The sequence below is a fragment of the Dermacentor albipictus genome, chromosome 1, assembly GCF_038994185.2.
Source record: "Dermacentor albipictus isolate Rhodes 1998 colony chromosome 1, USDA_Dalb.pri_finalv2, whole genome shotgun sequence".
NCBI classification, from domain to species: Eukaryota; Metazoa; Arthropoda; class Arachnida; order Ixodida; family Ixodidae; genus Dermacentor; species Dermacentor albipictus.
In genome coordinates this window covers 302,978,829-302,995,693 of record NC_091821.1, presented here as the reverse complement: position 1 = coordinate 302,995,693, position 16,865 = coordinate 302,978,829, and the positions used below count along the sequence as shown (strand labels likewise).

Sequence of the window (16,865 nt, the reverse complement as noted above, 5' to 3'; positions counted from 1 at the left end):
TTATGCAGCATGACGTCTTCAATTTGGCTGCCGTTATCGAGTGAGCGAGCGCGCGTGCGTTGCGCGGCCGCCCAATTTTTCTCGCAGGAAGTCTACGCATTTTTTTTCTTTTTTTATGGTTTTAGTTGCTGTGGTGCGCCCGCGACTCTTGTCGGCCGGTACCAATTGTAGTTTTAGCCAGGTGAACTGCTATATTTAACACTGTTTTGTAAGATTAACACGAAACTCTTGCCGCAGAAGCCGCCTATTTGCAACATGAAGCTACGTAAGAAAAATTTATTGATATCGTGTCATTTTACGCAAGCTTCTTGTTGGTGGAATGCTGATCACAGACAATGATCAGAGAAAAGAATATTAGCGAAATAAACCAGGTCCATTAACTGCGTGGCGTGAAGAGATGCAGATGACCGATGCACTTCTAGGTAAATCTAAGGGTACAAGAGATGTATGCAGGAGATATATGTAAGAGAAAAATTATCAAATATTCTAAATGCACTGATTGAAAGCGTGAAAACTGCCGACCGGAATAAGCGTGTTTCTTTAAAAGCTGCAACAGCCCCAGATGTTGCATATGTTGCATGACTGAATCGAGGAGACCGGGAAGTATTTACCAATGTCATCTCCGTGGCTTGTCTGGCGATATGCTTCAACGTGCCACCGGGCGAAATAAAGTATACACATATATAGTCTAATCGAATGGCGTTTGCTATTCAGATCGTATTCGACTTCAGAATTTACTATAAAAAATTATCGAATAGCCATTTCCGTTCGAATGTAGCGTATAACATCACTTTCGAAGTATCGAACGTGAGGAGCAGATGCAAGTGAGAGCTCTTATTCCGAATGCCGGAGAGCCGTGGCTGTAGCTGCACAGAGGCGCACCAGTTTCTGAGAGAATTGACGCACGGGTGCTAATCGGTTCTGCTGGACAAGTTCGCAGCTTTAACGCCCCGTTTCGGGGCAGCCTGTAAATCTGCTAATTTGATTCAGGCAAGGAAAACATTTTTTTGACAGTCTCACCATGCCTGCAACCCATTAAAACTGGCTGCCCACACACCTGTCGTCTTCAACGAACACAGCAGTTCTACAAATACCTCTACGTGTATATGTGAGGCATGGCGTTCCTTTAATTGCTTCATTATTGTCCTTACGATAGTGAGTGCGATGACTGAAAGCAGCCGTTTATTATGCAGAAGCTACTTAGTTTAGCGGGCGTACAGTGGGGAATGGCATTGCATTTAGGCATGAAATATAAGATAAGCGTAACATGTGTTTCCCAGAAGTCGGACTCGAGAATTTCTTTCGGCCCTGGAAAAAGTTGAAGGACGCAGCTACCTTCTTTTTTTATTGTTAAACAAATTCTGGCGTTTTACGTCTGGCGATATGCTTATGAAGCACCCTGTTCAGTTCTCATTACCTGGGGTTCTTTAACGTGCACCTAAACAGAAGTACGCCAGTGTTTTTCCATTTCGTTCGCATGGAATTCCGCGACCTGGTTTGAACCCGTGAGCTCGAGCTTAGCAGTGCCACGCCATATCCACTATGTGGCACCGCACCGTTTTTTTTTTGTTGTTGTTGTTATTATTGTTGAGCATGGACTGGGCAAAAAATTTCACACGGCTTACGGGCCAAAGATTGCCATAGATAATGGCTACCTAAAACTGTTTTCGGCGACCTAGGTCCGACTGCAATAAAATAAACCGTACCAATTACTCCTCATTCTTTTACGCGAGGAAGACGGAAACATGAGTTAAATGTTGCACGGTTTTTCTTTTCTTTTTCTATAAGAATACTTCCCGTAAATCTGTGTACAAGGTGCCCGATGGGGCAGGTATGTTTTATTTGTTTGAAGCGGCAAGCAGGAAGCGTACGTATGTTTTTCCGTCTGCGTTTCGCGAGACCTACTGATGAAAAACTATATGCGCAAAAATACACACGAGAGATAATGCTGCTTGGAGAACAAGAAAAGTATTCGTCCTCCAATAGCATAGCTGAATGAAAGCCGACGCCGCAATGCACGCGCAACCACCGAGCAACATCAAAAAATACATAAAATGAAATAGCACGAGAAACAAAGGCAACTATTCCCACGGCATAAATACATGTCATATGCAATCATGAACAGTGGTCTGAATGTATAAACCAGCGCGCGAACGAACGCCGAGCAGAATCGCCAGCAGTTTCCAACGGCGCGATCTCGATGCGGGCCAATCGATCGCAGCGCCGCCGCAGTATTTTTCGTCGTCGCGCGCCTCACCCGAAAGTATGCGCCGCTCAAGCCGTAGAAGTGGGCGCCGTTATGGTGGCTAGCATCGGCTGGCATCGCCGCGTATGGCGGTGCGGCATTTTTTCATGACAGGTGACGCGCTCGTCGTCTCCGAGATGTGTTTGAGCAATCTCTCCGGCTCTAAGCGCGCGTCGTGAAGTTAGCTTCGCCTGCCCCGCTTTTGTTTGCTTGTCATAAGAAGTTCTGAGTAACCTTCTCGACCCACGCAAAAGTTTGGTCGATGATCTCCTGGATGTGGGCCACCTAAATGAAGTTAACAAGATGGTAATGGCATGCGATGCGATGCCAGATCTTAGTGAGATGGTGGGATCAAACAGCGACTCGCGCATAACCTACTACGTTAGTGGGTATGTGGCCAGGAAAATGCTAATGAGAACAAAGTGCGAAGAGACTCGCGCTTGCTTCCGGAAGAGTCGTGCCTTACAAACCACATGGATAGAGGTGGCCTACTTTACCCATCTCAGGCACTAAAAGGCTTGGTTGCTGCAATGGAAGATGCTTTCACGCGTTGTTTCAGCTTTAACAAGTTGAAGGCTGTCAGCATCATGGACCTTATTACTTGCCTGTCAATAAATAAGTTGGATATGGTTGGCTGTGCGCAACATAGCATAGAAATCACCAACCAAGTGATACGGTTTTTTGTATCGCGAAGTTGCACTTCCTTGTTGCAGGAGAGAACGCATCGAAGCAAGGGAAGCCAGATAAAATGAAGTAACTCAAGCTTAGGCGCACAACATATAAACTGCATAACTGCAACGTTTATATCAGCAAGACCAACACAAAGCGTCTGTATATGTATATAGAACAGGAATTGTTCACATCACATTGTATGCCCAGAAATATCTGCATATCTGAACAGAACTTCCCGCCCGACAGATTATTATTGTTTGCACTGCACCTTGTTCACCATTTCTGGGTATATACCTCCATTATATATTGTATTTGCGCTCCATTTCGTGTCATATTGTTTGTTTGAAAGCTAACTACTATGCATATACAGTCGTGTGCGTTATTTTATTTACAATAAGTATTCTTCTTTCTAAGGCATTCTTGGCATTATCTGAGCGGTACTGCATACGCGCACTTAGTTCTTTGCAGGTTTCTAATATTGGAAACCAAATTTCCCTTTGCGCTCTCATTACGCTCAGTTTTGACCATTGGTGCCTACAGTTGTACCTTTCATTGCAAAATTAAATAAACTTGAAATAACCCTGGTTCACTCGAGCAGCCCGTTTCAAGTGCTGAGGCGCGCACCGTACCGTGGACAAGCGCCTGTAGCTCCAGGCACGAATAAAGTCACGCCAGACAGAACTGCATACGGCACCCCGTGATAGTCCCTTAAAATGTAAAAGCGGCGCTTTCTCTGTTCGGTGCAATTATGAGTCTCATAAGTGTTGCTCTGAGTGCGAAGCTAAAGCACGGCGATAAAATGACCAAAATTTAGTAGTACGTTGGGCCAGCTGCAGTGATAAAGTCGCCTAGCCTTTAAAATGATTTTCTGATACGCGTATTGCGCCCCAAGAAGTCTCGGAGCGAGAAAACACTTCGCAGCGGAACCAAATAACCGCAGCGGACGGGAGGAGCAGAGCCGCCGCGTCGTCCTCTCCTCCGGCCGCGCCGTGTTGCGGTTTCGAACGGCGGCGTGACACGTAAATGCCTTCTCTGCTAAACTGGTTGAACATTTAGGGCATTTCGTACTAAGCGATGAGATGACCAATTACAGAGGGGTTGAAGGGTGAGAGAAATGAAAAAATTTTCTGTAAATCTTGATTTTTGGCGCCATATTTTTTTTAAAAATGAGGCACATATCTCAAGCGCGTATGTTGGGTTTACATATTTCTTGCTCCACGAACGTGTAGGACCTTTCTTCTTTTCTGCGTCGTAGACGCAATTATTTTCTTTTTCTTTTTTTGTGTGCTATGCCTCGGTTATATTTTTCCATTGCGCAAGGATTCAGTGAATTAATCTAGAATTGCAAAGCCGGCACCGACGCGCTAGACACTCGATATATTAATCGTACTTCCACTTTTTAGAGCGCAGCTCTTTGGCGTCCGTTCCTGGGTTTCGCGTCGTCGTCGGCGTTGTCGTCGGCCTCGTAACCAGCTCCGCCCCCCTTTCATCCCCCCAGCGCTAGCAGCGACCTACTGATACCGCTGGATGCCGCTGACGCCGCTAGAGAGTCAAGATAACGTGACTGCATAGAACACCGTCGCCGCCATGCAGAAAGAGGAGGAAAGGGTCCCCCCCCCCCCCCTGTTCTTGTGTGGCGGATAGGGTGCTCTTCAGTTGCCGACGCGCCGGTTATTTCACGTAGGCCCCGGCACGTCGACGAATACGTGACCACCTTCCCACGGCTAGACCTGGTTCTTAGCGCTGCGGAAGCGAGGGTATCTATATTGTTTGTGTCGGCATCGGCGGCGTTGTCCCTGAAACCAACTCCGCAGCTGGGGTTGACTCACTATCGGCGTCAGCGGCATCAGTCAGTCGCTGCTATCTCTTCCCTCCTCCCTTTATCGTGTTGTCCGCTTGCTGCGCGCGCTTCTGCCCCCATCGTTTGCCGCTGGGTGTACACGCCGCCCCCCTCCCCCCTCTTCCTGCGAGTCTCCGGTTGTCAAAGCGCCGGCTCGAACTTAATTCCTTTCTTCGCTCCTCCTCCAATGCAACCCCTGTGCGGTGGCAATCAGAGAGCCAGATCGGTGGCGGCGGATCTGTATATGTGCACCGCCCGAGCCGAAATTGCCGCTGCCGTTCGCCCTGTGCGGTGGCAATCAGAGAGCCAGATCGGTGGCGGCGGATCTGTATATGTGCACCGCCCGAGCCGAAATTGCCGCTGCCGTTCGCCACTGCGAAATTATCTGCCAGTTCTTTCTGAGCCATGAGCGAGACGACCGATGGAAGTCCTCCGTCTGCTGCTGCTGCTGCTGCTGCTGCTGCTGCTAAACGAGCTGCCAGAGCAGAGGCCCAGCGCCGTCGCCGTCAGAATCCAGAGGTGCGTGCCGCCGAAGCAGAAGCTTACCGTCGCCGCCGTCGAGATGATCCAGGAGTACGCGTCGCCGAAGCAGAGGCTAAGCGCCGCCGAAGCGGAGGCTCATCGCCGCCGTCGAGAGCAACCAGCAGTAAGCGAGGCTGAAGCGTCTTTGAGAATCAAGCATTGGTGTACCAAGTCGAACATATATCAGTCTATTTCTCCGACCACAAAGCTTCCTTCATGACTGTCAAGAACTGTTAGTGGAGTCTTTGTTAAAGGAATACGTGTGAAAAATAAAAAAAAAATTCTGTGATAGCGCATACATGTGTTGCTCGATTTCTTTGCCTCAATCTATCGAAAAGGTGAAACAGCTTATTTGCTGCGCTCAAATTTCGCATTAGGAAGTAACGTAATCGTCGGTAATTTTTTGCTGAATCGGATTGTGTTTATACAATATTCTTTACGAAAAAAAGAAAGATACCTCTTCTACGCCCACCTTTTGCTTGGTTCAGCCCTTTACCAGTCAAATAATTAGTTGATGTTATAACACAAACATTTCCGATTGGACAGTTTCTGAAATCACTTGTCCTGAATATTAGTCACCATTTGTTCCAAGTAACTTTTCTTTTAACGGCATTTTCCCGGAATAAGAAATAATTAAAGTACTTTTTTGTGCAGCAGGTGAAGGTATAAAAACAAGTTGGCCCGCTTTGTTAGCGCATCAGCAGCTAGGCTGGATAAGTGCGGACTACAGTGTGAATGCAGTCATTGCTCATATACGCTGTTTCCGAAAAAAAATGTTTTTAACCTGCATATCGAAACTGTTCTATTGTTCAGTGGAGCTGTCGGTCTCAGTTGCATTAGATTTTCCATATATATATATATATATATATATATATATATATATATATATATATATATATATATATATATACACACATAGAGTTGCTCACTACATTACCTAGAGGGAAATCTGCCGCTGCTGCGCTGTGGTATGCATGGGAATGCCGGTATATTGTGGATTCGGATTAGCATCGTTCTCGTAGAGACAGGACACCTTGAAGACGCGCTTGGCAAGCACCGTTTCGTCTGTCACAATGATTCATTTTCTACTACAACAGCACGTGATGAGTTGTTTTAGCTTTATTATTACGCGAAAACATCTTTTGTTTAACTATGAGTACTTGTTATTGTGTGTACGACTACATGTTACGTAAAAAGTATCAGCGGGCCGCTAAAGTTGGAGGACAGACGACAAGGTTCGCGCTCGTTTTGAAACAGTTGGTCGTCTGTTCTTGCTTTTCTTCGCTTGGTCATGCATCGTGGGTGAGTAAAGATGTAATATGCGTGAATGGAAACATTTTATGAAGATTTTACTTTGAGAATGCGTTATTTGCGTAGCCGTATCCACGTTTTAGACAAAACCTCTTACAACACCAGCCAACATGAGCCTCGCAGACACATATACCGTCATTCCCATGACGGCACGGTGCCCCCTTAAGAAACTCCCATAGACGGTGGCGCCAGATTACCCTCTAGGTGTTATAGTGAGAAACTCTATGTATATATATAAGGTGTTACGAAGAACAGCATTATGCTGTAGAAATGTTTTTATTTGCGAAACCCAATGGACGTTTCAAATGTGTGCAATAATTAAATAACAGACACACAAATTGAATGTTTTCAAATAGCTTTAACATAATAAACGGCGTGACAGCATATATTCCAGCTCAAGAAAAGCGCCAGCCAGGGTTGAACATGCAAAGATAAAAAGAAACACAACCACAATCATCACAATGTGTGGAATATTTGACCGCAGTGTGTAATTGTTAGAACTGACAAACCAACACTCTACGGTCCATGAAAGTATATAGAGGAAGAAAGTAGATAAAAGGCTGCATGCCGAACACACCATAAACACATCAGAAACTAACAAACTGGCAACAAAACAATAACTAGAAAAAACAGTTTCGTTCAGAGGCAAGATTTGCAAAGACTGTAGCTGCCATGAATAAACAAGAGTTTATCTACCGTGAGTGGGTGCAAATTGGCTCTTCGAGATCGGAGGACCAGACCAGCCACCGAGAACACTCGCTCGCTCGGGGTGCTCGTGGCTGGGATGCATCGAATTTCTCGAGCCAGGCATGAAAGTCATGGTAGCTCGTTCTGGGCCCCTTTCCAAAATTTTAACACGCCGTTCACTTGCGCGCAAGATTCACTTAAAAGTGCGTGACACTCCGCATTGATTTCATTGGTCCACTGCTGTGGCGCACTAGATTGGCGTCGTGCCAAGGACGTCAAAGCGTCGTTAGGGCGCCTGTCACATTCAGTCGGCATTGCCACGTCGCATTCCTTGATATAGCGACGCACCTGGTTCGCTAGAAACTCAAGTTTGGATGTACCCCTTTCTGTCACATACTCTTCAACAGCTTTTAGATTTTGAAATCTAGGATCGAGAAGCGATGCCGGGACCATGAGATCTGTCAGAGCAAACCTGTGTTCAAATCTCTTCAGCATCCCTCTTTTGATTGCTTGAACTACGCTGCTTCCGGACATGTCTTGCAGTGAGGCGAGAAGGCTTCGAATAACGATGAGCCCATTGAACGTGCTCGATTTTTGCTGCTCCAGCGCGCATTTAAACTGGCTTAGGAATTGCACAACCTCTTCAATCAGGCACCAGTCTTCGACACCAGGGAACGGGCGCCCTATCCGAGCCGACAACTTCCTGAGCGCAGCCTTACTCGCGACGAGACTCTCAAACATAGCTAATATGCTATGCCACCCGGTTGGTGTGTCCAGTTTAACTGTGACTGCCCCTCCCCGTACTACTGGAGCGGCGTTGTATGCGTGGTCGCTGTTTTGACAGCCTTCATCAAGTACACGATCATTTTCGTCATGTTCAAGCGCTTCGGCTGTGCTGACCAACGATTGCACTGCCGCATTCAGTTCCGAGTCCGCGATCTCCTCCAGGTCGTGGGCCTGGTAGTGCACAGTTTTCACGATGTCACGGCAGTTTAATAGCAAACTGTCGAGTTTTGGGACACTTCCGAATCCGTCCTTGATGGCGAGGAGGTTGTTCAGGCCGTGGCACCGGTGGTGTTCCGTGTGCGCGCCTCGCGTTCGAGCCGGCGCGCGCTTCCGTTCCCGCCGCCTTGTCGGATTCTCCCAGGCACCCTCGAAACTCATTCATGATGGCAGCGCCTGTATGTCTCTCGGTCATATGTGCCTCGTGCTCAGAGTCAATGACACGAGCTCGAAGTTCTCTGAAATAAAAACAGAAACCATTACAGACTGAAACAGCGTGGTACGCCACTTACCTCACCAACAAAGTACTTCTTCTTGTATAGTTAAAAAAAAGGGGGAGGGGGAGATGTGTGCCAGCCGCGGCATCTGTTATCGAACTATGAAGCACCTGAGGTGCGGCCAGCTTAAATAAGGGGTCAGGGAGTGGAGAGGAAATAAAAAAGGCGAGGGGTATAGAACACCGCACAAGGAACGCGACGCCCGCCCGCGATTGCCCGAGCCAGCTCTGCAGGCGGGCGTCCCCTGACTGCACAGCGTCCGAGATGTCACGGCACACACTGCTCGGCACAAGCGGCGCACACGCCGAGTCCCGAAGCACGCACGCGATAATCGGCGTGTGGGGTCGCGCGCACACACACGCACTCGCGCACAAAACAAGCCGCGCGCGCGGCGTGTCCTATCAAGAAAAATAAGCAACGCGCGCGGTGCCCGATCCGCCGTGGATCGAGCGGCCGTTGCACTGTACGGCCGTGGTATACGACAGCCAGAGTCGCCCGAGGTAGCACGCGCAGAGCGTCCTGTCACTGCGTGCAACCAGCTGGAGAGGAACACAGAATTGAACACACTTCAAGTGTGTTCGCTACACTCGCCCAGTATTAATGCAATCATTTAATGATTTCGTGATATATATATATTTAGACATAGAAGCAGAAACGAAGCTTTTTCTTTTGCCTTGTCTGAAAGCTCACGTCAATTTAAGGTAAATGAAAAGTTCAGAAAAGTACTTCGGAAGCACGCGCCGAAATTTTATACATGGGCTGAGGCACGCGCTTATTGGTATCAGGAGTCCGAAAACAACATGCTGAACATACCATCCATATGATGACGAGTGAACGTGATGTAGGCTCGCCGCCTGTAACTATCGGTCCACAGATCGTACGTGACGGCACAGAACCTTGACCCCTCAGTCACCATTTTCTTCACCTGTCCGTGCATGGCATGGTTCACATCATCCAGCGCTGCCATCGACAACGTCGTTCGGTCAGGGAGTTCTTGGAGCCCTCTGATGACTTCATATTTTATGAACAATTGTCCTACCGAAGAGAAATAGTAACTATTCGTTAGCACTTACAGTAATATTATAAAAGAAAAGCGTATAAACTGCGTTATAGCTGTCACCCACCTGTAATCCTTCGCCGTTCACAATGTTAAACGGCAGCAGGTCTCTGGCGATCAAGAGAACCAGGTCTCTGACGAGCAAGCTCTTTCTTGACGACGTTGTCGTCTTGCGCCTGGGAATCGTCTGGAAAAAATGCTTCACCGTCGCGGCAGCCCTAGCTGCGCCCTTCTTGCAGTCGTCTTGTAGTTTGTGGGCATCCATCAAGTGTCTTTGCAAGTTCGACGTGCTTACTGTGCTCGCGTAGCATTTAACCTTGCAGCTGCGGAGGAAAGAGGAAAATATATAAATTCTCACAATGAAATGATAAAACAGCTACGACCAAATTTCATAGTTTAGCTCCGTAACGAACCAAATGCGCCCTACTCACGATTCGAACGGCTTTGAGTTGTCTTCTTTTGACGATTCGGTCAAGCAGCTCTCGCAGTAGTCGTCACTTGTCTTCTGCTTTCCCCCATTGAGGTACGCCAAATGTCCAAAGTGTCTCCAAACAAAACTTGACTTCACCTTCGAATGCAACGGAATAATTCGAAAACTTCCAACCAGCTTCTTAAACACGTCGGGGCTAGAAAACTCCATCTCGCTAGTACTCTCGCGCTGATGCCGTCTTCGGACATGTCGCCGATTCCAGCCGCAGAGCCCAGGACCGTCAAGTCCCACGTTCCGAGACTATACTCGTCGCGCCATGTTGCGTTTTGCAGAAGTTTCGGAATTGCACGTTGCGCTGCCGCGCGGAGAGCGGGGTTGCTTCTGTTTGTTTTGTTTTGCTTCATTGCTCAACTCCTTGACACGATTATCTGCCTCGGACAGAGAAAAGAATTTAAAAAGACAACACAAAATTTCAGACGCAGGCAGATTTGCGGGGAAAAATATATTTATTCATATTTAGAGGGCGCGCCGATCACACCGAGTGTAAAGCCCCTTAAACACCACGAACAAAGAAGCGCATGCAGAAGAATATGGATGAGATATCAAGTCTGCAGAGGACTGTGTTAAGACTGAAAAGAGCTTCAGCCACCATTCCACCAGCACGGACATTTGGCTGAGTCATCCAGGTAACTCAATAAGGACTTTCTAGAAATTCCTCGTCTTCAGATGCACCTGCAACATCCGACCAAGCACGGACGACGCTGGCTGAAAGAGCGAATTCCGTCAGTTTGCCCTTAATCAGCTTCCTAACCATGTCAATTCTGTTTGTGCCAAGTGTAATTTGTCTTCTATAAATGCAAGCTTTTTCATTGCTCATTTTTATTATAGATCATTCATCCTCATCCAAACATAAAGGTCAACCGATTCTTCGCTGATACTTAATACCAGTCACTGTCTAGTAGCCTAACATATCTGTAGCAGCATCTTCTAGTGTATGTTGTCATGCACAATTCCTCTCCTGAAATAGCTGATGCAGCATCGGCATGTGTCTTGCATTAACCTATGCACCATGTGCTATGCACCATCTTACTTTTCTTGATGTTTTTAGCCTTCAATACTTGCATAGCAGAGTGGCTTCTCTCTTGAATGCAAGCTTTCTCATTTTCCACATTCTTAGTCTCGTTGATGATTGCTCTTCTTCCTCGATAGCAGGCACGTACCAGGGGGGGGGGGGGGCGAAATCAAGTGGCATACCCCCCCCCCCCTCCCCACCCACGCCACCACTCCTCACACATTCCTAAAGCGCCACCAGATCAATATTGAGACTTGACAGCTGTTCATCGGTCAGCATTATGCTGCCTTTTTCACTCCTTTTAGACGGCGGTAGTTATCGGCACCTCTTGTAATGTGAAGGACAGGTTTCTCATAGATTCGGCACCCGCGCGATTAACTCGCTATGCGTTCAGTTGTCCCCATCTATTCAACCGTCACGCGCATAGCTGTTGCTTTCGTTAGTTCAACCTTCTTTGTTTAGGCTTATCCTGGGACCAGGAGAGGGATGCGGCTGTTCCTCAGCTGTTCTGTACTCTCATGAAACGAGTTGCGGCCGGAGGAAACGCCAACTGCGTTTAACTTTTCCCTTTGCTTCATTATTTTCTTGAGTTCCGGCTCGCCGCGACGCTGGCAGATGCCCGGAACCATATACACGTGATATGGGTTAGATAAGGTGGGAAATAAAATAATGTGAAAGAGCGTCCATCATGAAACCCTGCAATAACTCTTAAATCCATAAGCAAGATGACTGTCGCCCGTTACCTCGTCTGTTTTTCCCTAACTCTATAGCACTTTTCGGGCAACATTGGCAACTGGAAACAAAAATCGCCAGGAGTTAAGAAATTAAGCGATATACTAAGGGAGAGAGCGAAGGCAACAACCAAACTGCAAGCAAAAGCGAATAATAAAAAAGTTAAGCGTTGTTTATGAGACTATTTATGGATCAACATCTTTTTATTGAAAAAGGAAGTAGAGAAAACGCCGCCGGAAGTGGAGAACGATTACTTGTTTTGAATGACGCTTCTACAGTTATCGGTCGAACCGCCTCACGTAGCCACTTCTCTGCTGTGCTCATGTGGGTGTTTTTCTAACTATCGCGGTGAGCTGTAGGGGTTGGAGGACGGTCTCCGGGATGAAAACCCAAACTTGGGAGTGTTTATTCTACATTATGTACAGGGAGGTGAGCGTCAATTAACATTCGTACAGTCATTACGGGCCGGCAGCAACTCGGACGCTGCGGCCCGCGGCAAGAAGTTCGAGAGAGGTGAATCAGATAATCAGGGAATGCTCCAGAATGCTCAGGTCTCTCTGGAAGGCTTCTTATAAACCCTTCGAGCACTGGAAGTCACGTCATGTTCGACCAATGGGAGAGTCCGCTCCGATGACGCCACTTTCCGCCAATGGCAGGCGCCCGTGCGATGGCGTCATACCCGGCGAAGAGAGTCACTCTTGATCACTTGTTCCCGGTACTGCGCTCTTGCCTCGCAGAATTGCAATCCACTTCTAAGGTGGAGAAGGAGGGGGGGCGCTCATGCTCCATTGTACAAGGGCCCACCTGCTCCCGGTGACTCGGCTCCGCAGCGGTGGCAAATGCCTTCTTCAAAGGCGAAGGGGTACGATTGAGCTCCATTGTCCCAGGACCCCTTCTAATCCCGGCGGCGCACGACGCCGCGAACTTGTTTGCACTTGTCCAGTGCTCCTCTGGAATGCGCTTTCCTGCTTCTGCATTCCTCAATTAGCTGTGCTGCGATTCGAAGTGGTTTGGGGAACTCGAAGTAGCCTCAGGAAACGGCGCCATATCTAACAGAGCGCAGTACGTCTAGAATCGCAGAGTCCTGCGCTCTACGCGGTTGTATGGGACTGGCGGGCACACAGCGTTACGCGATTCGCGGAACTGTCCAAACTGACCAACAAGGCGAAAATAACTGATATTCGAAACTCTAACATGAGAAACACTGAAGAAGCCGTAAAAAATGAACGCAGCCTGAAATCAGTAAAAAAGAAACCTGGCATAGGACAAACCATGATGTATGCACTAAAAGATAAAAAGGGGAATATCATCAGCAATCTCGAAGATATAGTAAAAGCAGGGGAAAAATTCTAAGCTGACCTGTATACAGTACCAAGAGGAGTCACGATACCTCACTTAGAAACAGTAATGAACAGGATACATGTAGAAACTCCTATTTGGCAGAAACCACATTTGAAACCCACAGAAACTCAGAAACCCACATTTGACAGCTTCTCCAGAGTATAAACACCTGGCATTTCCCTGGCATAGCGAATCTTATTACACAAAGATGCTTGAGGTCTGCCTCACCAAATTACGCTGCCGCATTCCCTCCCTAAATTTCAATTTATACAGATCGGATTTGGTTCCCTCTCCCCTTTGTTCTTTTTGTGAGAAAGAGGAGACGATACAGCACTTTCTGCTATCTTGCAGCCGCTTTGCTGCGTTAAGAAAAAGATTGTTGGAGATAACTTGTCCAAGAATTGGCCTGGACTTGACAGAACCTGCAATTCTTTTGTTCGGGGCGTCCACTTTGGGATTCAGCCACAGGGATGCATGCTTCGCTGTCCAAACATTCCTTACAGAATCTAAACGAATGCCCTGCTAAATTCTATTTTTTTATTACTTTTAAATTAATTATTCCTCATTCAACAGCACCTTCCTGATTTTATTTTAGCCGGTAATTCAACCCTATTCAATGCTATTCGCATAGATATTAAGAAATTTATGCTCTCTATTATTTTGGAATAATCCACCCATTTCTTGGCCAATCCCCCCTCGTGGGTAGGAGCCACACGTGCCACAGGCTACAACAACAACAACAAAGGAACAAGAGATCAGGATCGCCAGTCGGCCACTAGAGACTGTGAAGGAGCACGTTTACCTAGGCCAATTAATCACAGGGAACCCGGACCATGAGAAGGAAATTCACAGAAGAATAAAAATAGGTAGGATCGCATACGGCAGATATTGCCAGCTCCTGACTGGAAGCTTACCATTATTATTGAAAAGTAAGGTGTGCAATCAGTGCATTTTGCCAGTGCTGACATATGGGGCAGAGACTTGAGAGCAAGTTAAGGACCGCGCAAAGAGCGATCGAACGAAGATTGCTAGGCATAACGTTAAGAGAGAGAAAGAGCGGTTTGGATCAGAGAGCGAACGGGTATAGACGATATTCTAATTGACATCAAGAGGAAAAAATGTAGCTGGGCAGGTCATGTAATGCGCCGGTTAGATAACCGTTGGACCATTAGGGTTACAGAATGGTTACCAAGAGAAGGCAAAGGCAATCGAGGACGACAAAAGACTATACGGAGCAATGAAATTAGGAAATTCGCGGGCGCTAGTTGGAATCGATTGGCGCAGGACAGGGGTAATTGGAGATCGCAACGCAGGGAGAGGCCTTCGTCTTGCAGTGGACATAAAACAGGCTGATGATGATGATGATGATGATGATGATGATGGTGGTGGTGGTGGTGGTGGTGGTGGTGATGATGATGATGATGATGGAGTTGGTGGCCCCCCCCCCCCCCCCCCGAAAAAAAATCCTGGGTACGTGCCTGCTCGATAGCCTGGTTCTTTGCGCAAGCTACACTGAAGTGATTGATTGCAGAATCTGGTTTTGCTGCCTCACTTGGTTGTGGTAACTGTGTTACGTTTCTCGGATGTGGGTGCCTGGTGCCTGGATTTGCTCCTGCAGTCCGCAAAGCGACATACACTCCCAGTATACACACACCGTAACTGGTGCTCCCCGTTCGTTCTTGCCTGCTGCAGCCATGGGCAAATTGTGCTTGTGGCCTACCTCGGCCATGATTTGCTCAAAACGGAGACCAGCATATGTGCTTACATGGTTCGAAGTGTATGAAGTTGATAGCCGTATGGGTGGAAAGGCCCGCAAAAATGGCTGCCGAAGGTGATGCCCACAAAAGCGACTTGTCCACATTGAGACAAAGTGGGACACAAAGTGGGAGCCACACATTAGCGGCCCTCGAAAGAAAATAAATGTGCAGGTTGGAAAGGAGTTAACGCTAAAATGCCTGGTAGTCGATGTCGCTGTGTTGGTTGCGGCAGCAGATGGCTGCGTCACCTGATTGCTTCGCAATGGAAGTTGCTCATCTTCAACGGCAACTTTTGGTTCAAATAGGTGCGAGGCTCTGTCCAATCTGTTTGTACCACTGGTTGTCGCTCGTTACCAGACCACCACATGCGACAAAAGCAAGCATTATGCCTGTAAGATGGTTCGTAGCCAATGTATAATGTATTGTCTGAACCTCATGCGGTGACTGATTTCTGTTTAATTTTGCCGTTATGTCACTTGGTTACGGTTGCAGTGTTATGTTTTTCGAATATTGCGGCCTGGTCGGTTGCACTGGGAAGCAGTCTCTCGAAGTAAGCATTTGCTCCTGCAGTCTGCACAGCGACATAGACTCCCAATTTACACGCACCGCGATTTGTGCTCCCCGTTCACCCTTTCCTGCTGCAGCCATGGGCAAATTGTGCCTCTGGCCTTTCTCGGCTGCGATTAAGCACGAACGGAGACCAGAATACGTGCTTACATTGCCGGACGTGGATGAAGTTGGGTGGAAAGGCCTGTAAAAGTGGCTGAAGGTGATGCCCACGAAAGCGACTTGTCCATATTGAGACAATGTGGGGCACCAAGTGTGAGCCACACATTAGCGGCCTCCGAAAGAAAAGAAACATGCAGGTTGGAAAGGAGTCAATGCTAAAATGATGGGTAGTCCATGTCGCTGTGTAGGCTGCGGCAGCAGATGCCTGCGTCACCCGATTGCTTCGCACTGCAAGTTTCTCATCTTTAACAGCGTCTGTCGCTGCAAACAGGCGGGACACTCTGTCCAATCTGTATCTGCTGCTGGTTGTCGCTCGTTACTAGACCACCACGTGCGACGAAGGCAGGCACTACGCCTGTAGGTAGGCGGCTGAATGTACCCTAAGAGATCCGTGTATGTGAATGCTCACTGTTGCCATATGGTTCGTAGCCAATGTATAATGTATTGTCTGAACCTTATGTGGCGATTGATTGCTGTTTAATTTCGATGTTATCTCACTTGGTTATGGTTGCTGTGTTATGCTTCTCGAATGTGGCGGCCTGGTCAGTTGCATTGGGAAGCAGTCTCTCGAAGTAAGCATTCGCTCCTGCAGCCTGCGCAGCGACATAGACTCCCAATTTTCATGCACCGTGATTCGTGCTCCCCGTTCGCCCTTTCCTGCTGCAGCCATGGGCAAATTGTGCCTCTGGCTTTTCTCGGCCGCGATTAGGCATGAACGGAGACCAGTATACGTGCTTACATAGTCCGATGCGTATGAAGTTGATAGCCACATGGTTGGAAAGGCCCGCAAAAGTAGCTAATGAAGGCGACTTGTCCATAATGAGACAACGTGTGACACCAAGTGTGAGCCATGCATTAGCGGCCCCCGAAAGAAAATAAACGTGCAGGTTGGAAAGGAGTGAACGGCTAAAATCCGGGGTAGTCCATGTCGCGTTGTAGGCTGCGGCAGCAGATGCCTGCGTCACCCGATTGCTTCGCAATGCAATTTGGGCATTTTTAACGGCGACTGTCGCTGCAAACAGGTGGCACACTCTGTCCAATCTATTTCCGCTGCTGGTTGTCGCTCGTTAACCTGACCACAACGTGCGACGACGACGGTGAGCCGTTTACGAGCTCGCGTCAATGATTCCAGCGTATCTCGACATGCAAATTCTATTTCTGCTATTGCACGGGAATGTACACTGCTTGTC

General features: G+C 47.8%; 1 protein-coding gene across 1 annotated transcript in view; it reads left to right on the top strand.

The window, feature by feature from the left end:
- mmd (disintegrin and metalloproteinase domain-containing protein mind-meld) overlaps positions 1–16,865 on the top strand; it is a 336,846-nt gene that overhangs the window by 31,040 nt on the left and 288,941 nt on the right. The gene's annotated exons all lie outside the window — the stretch shown is intronic.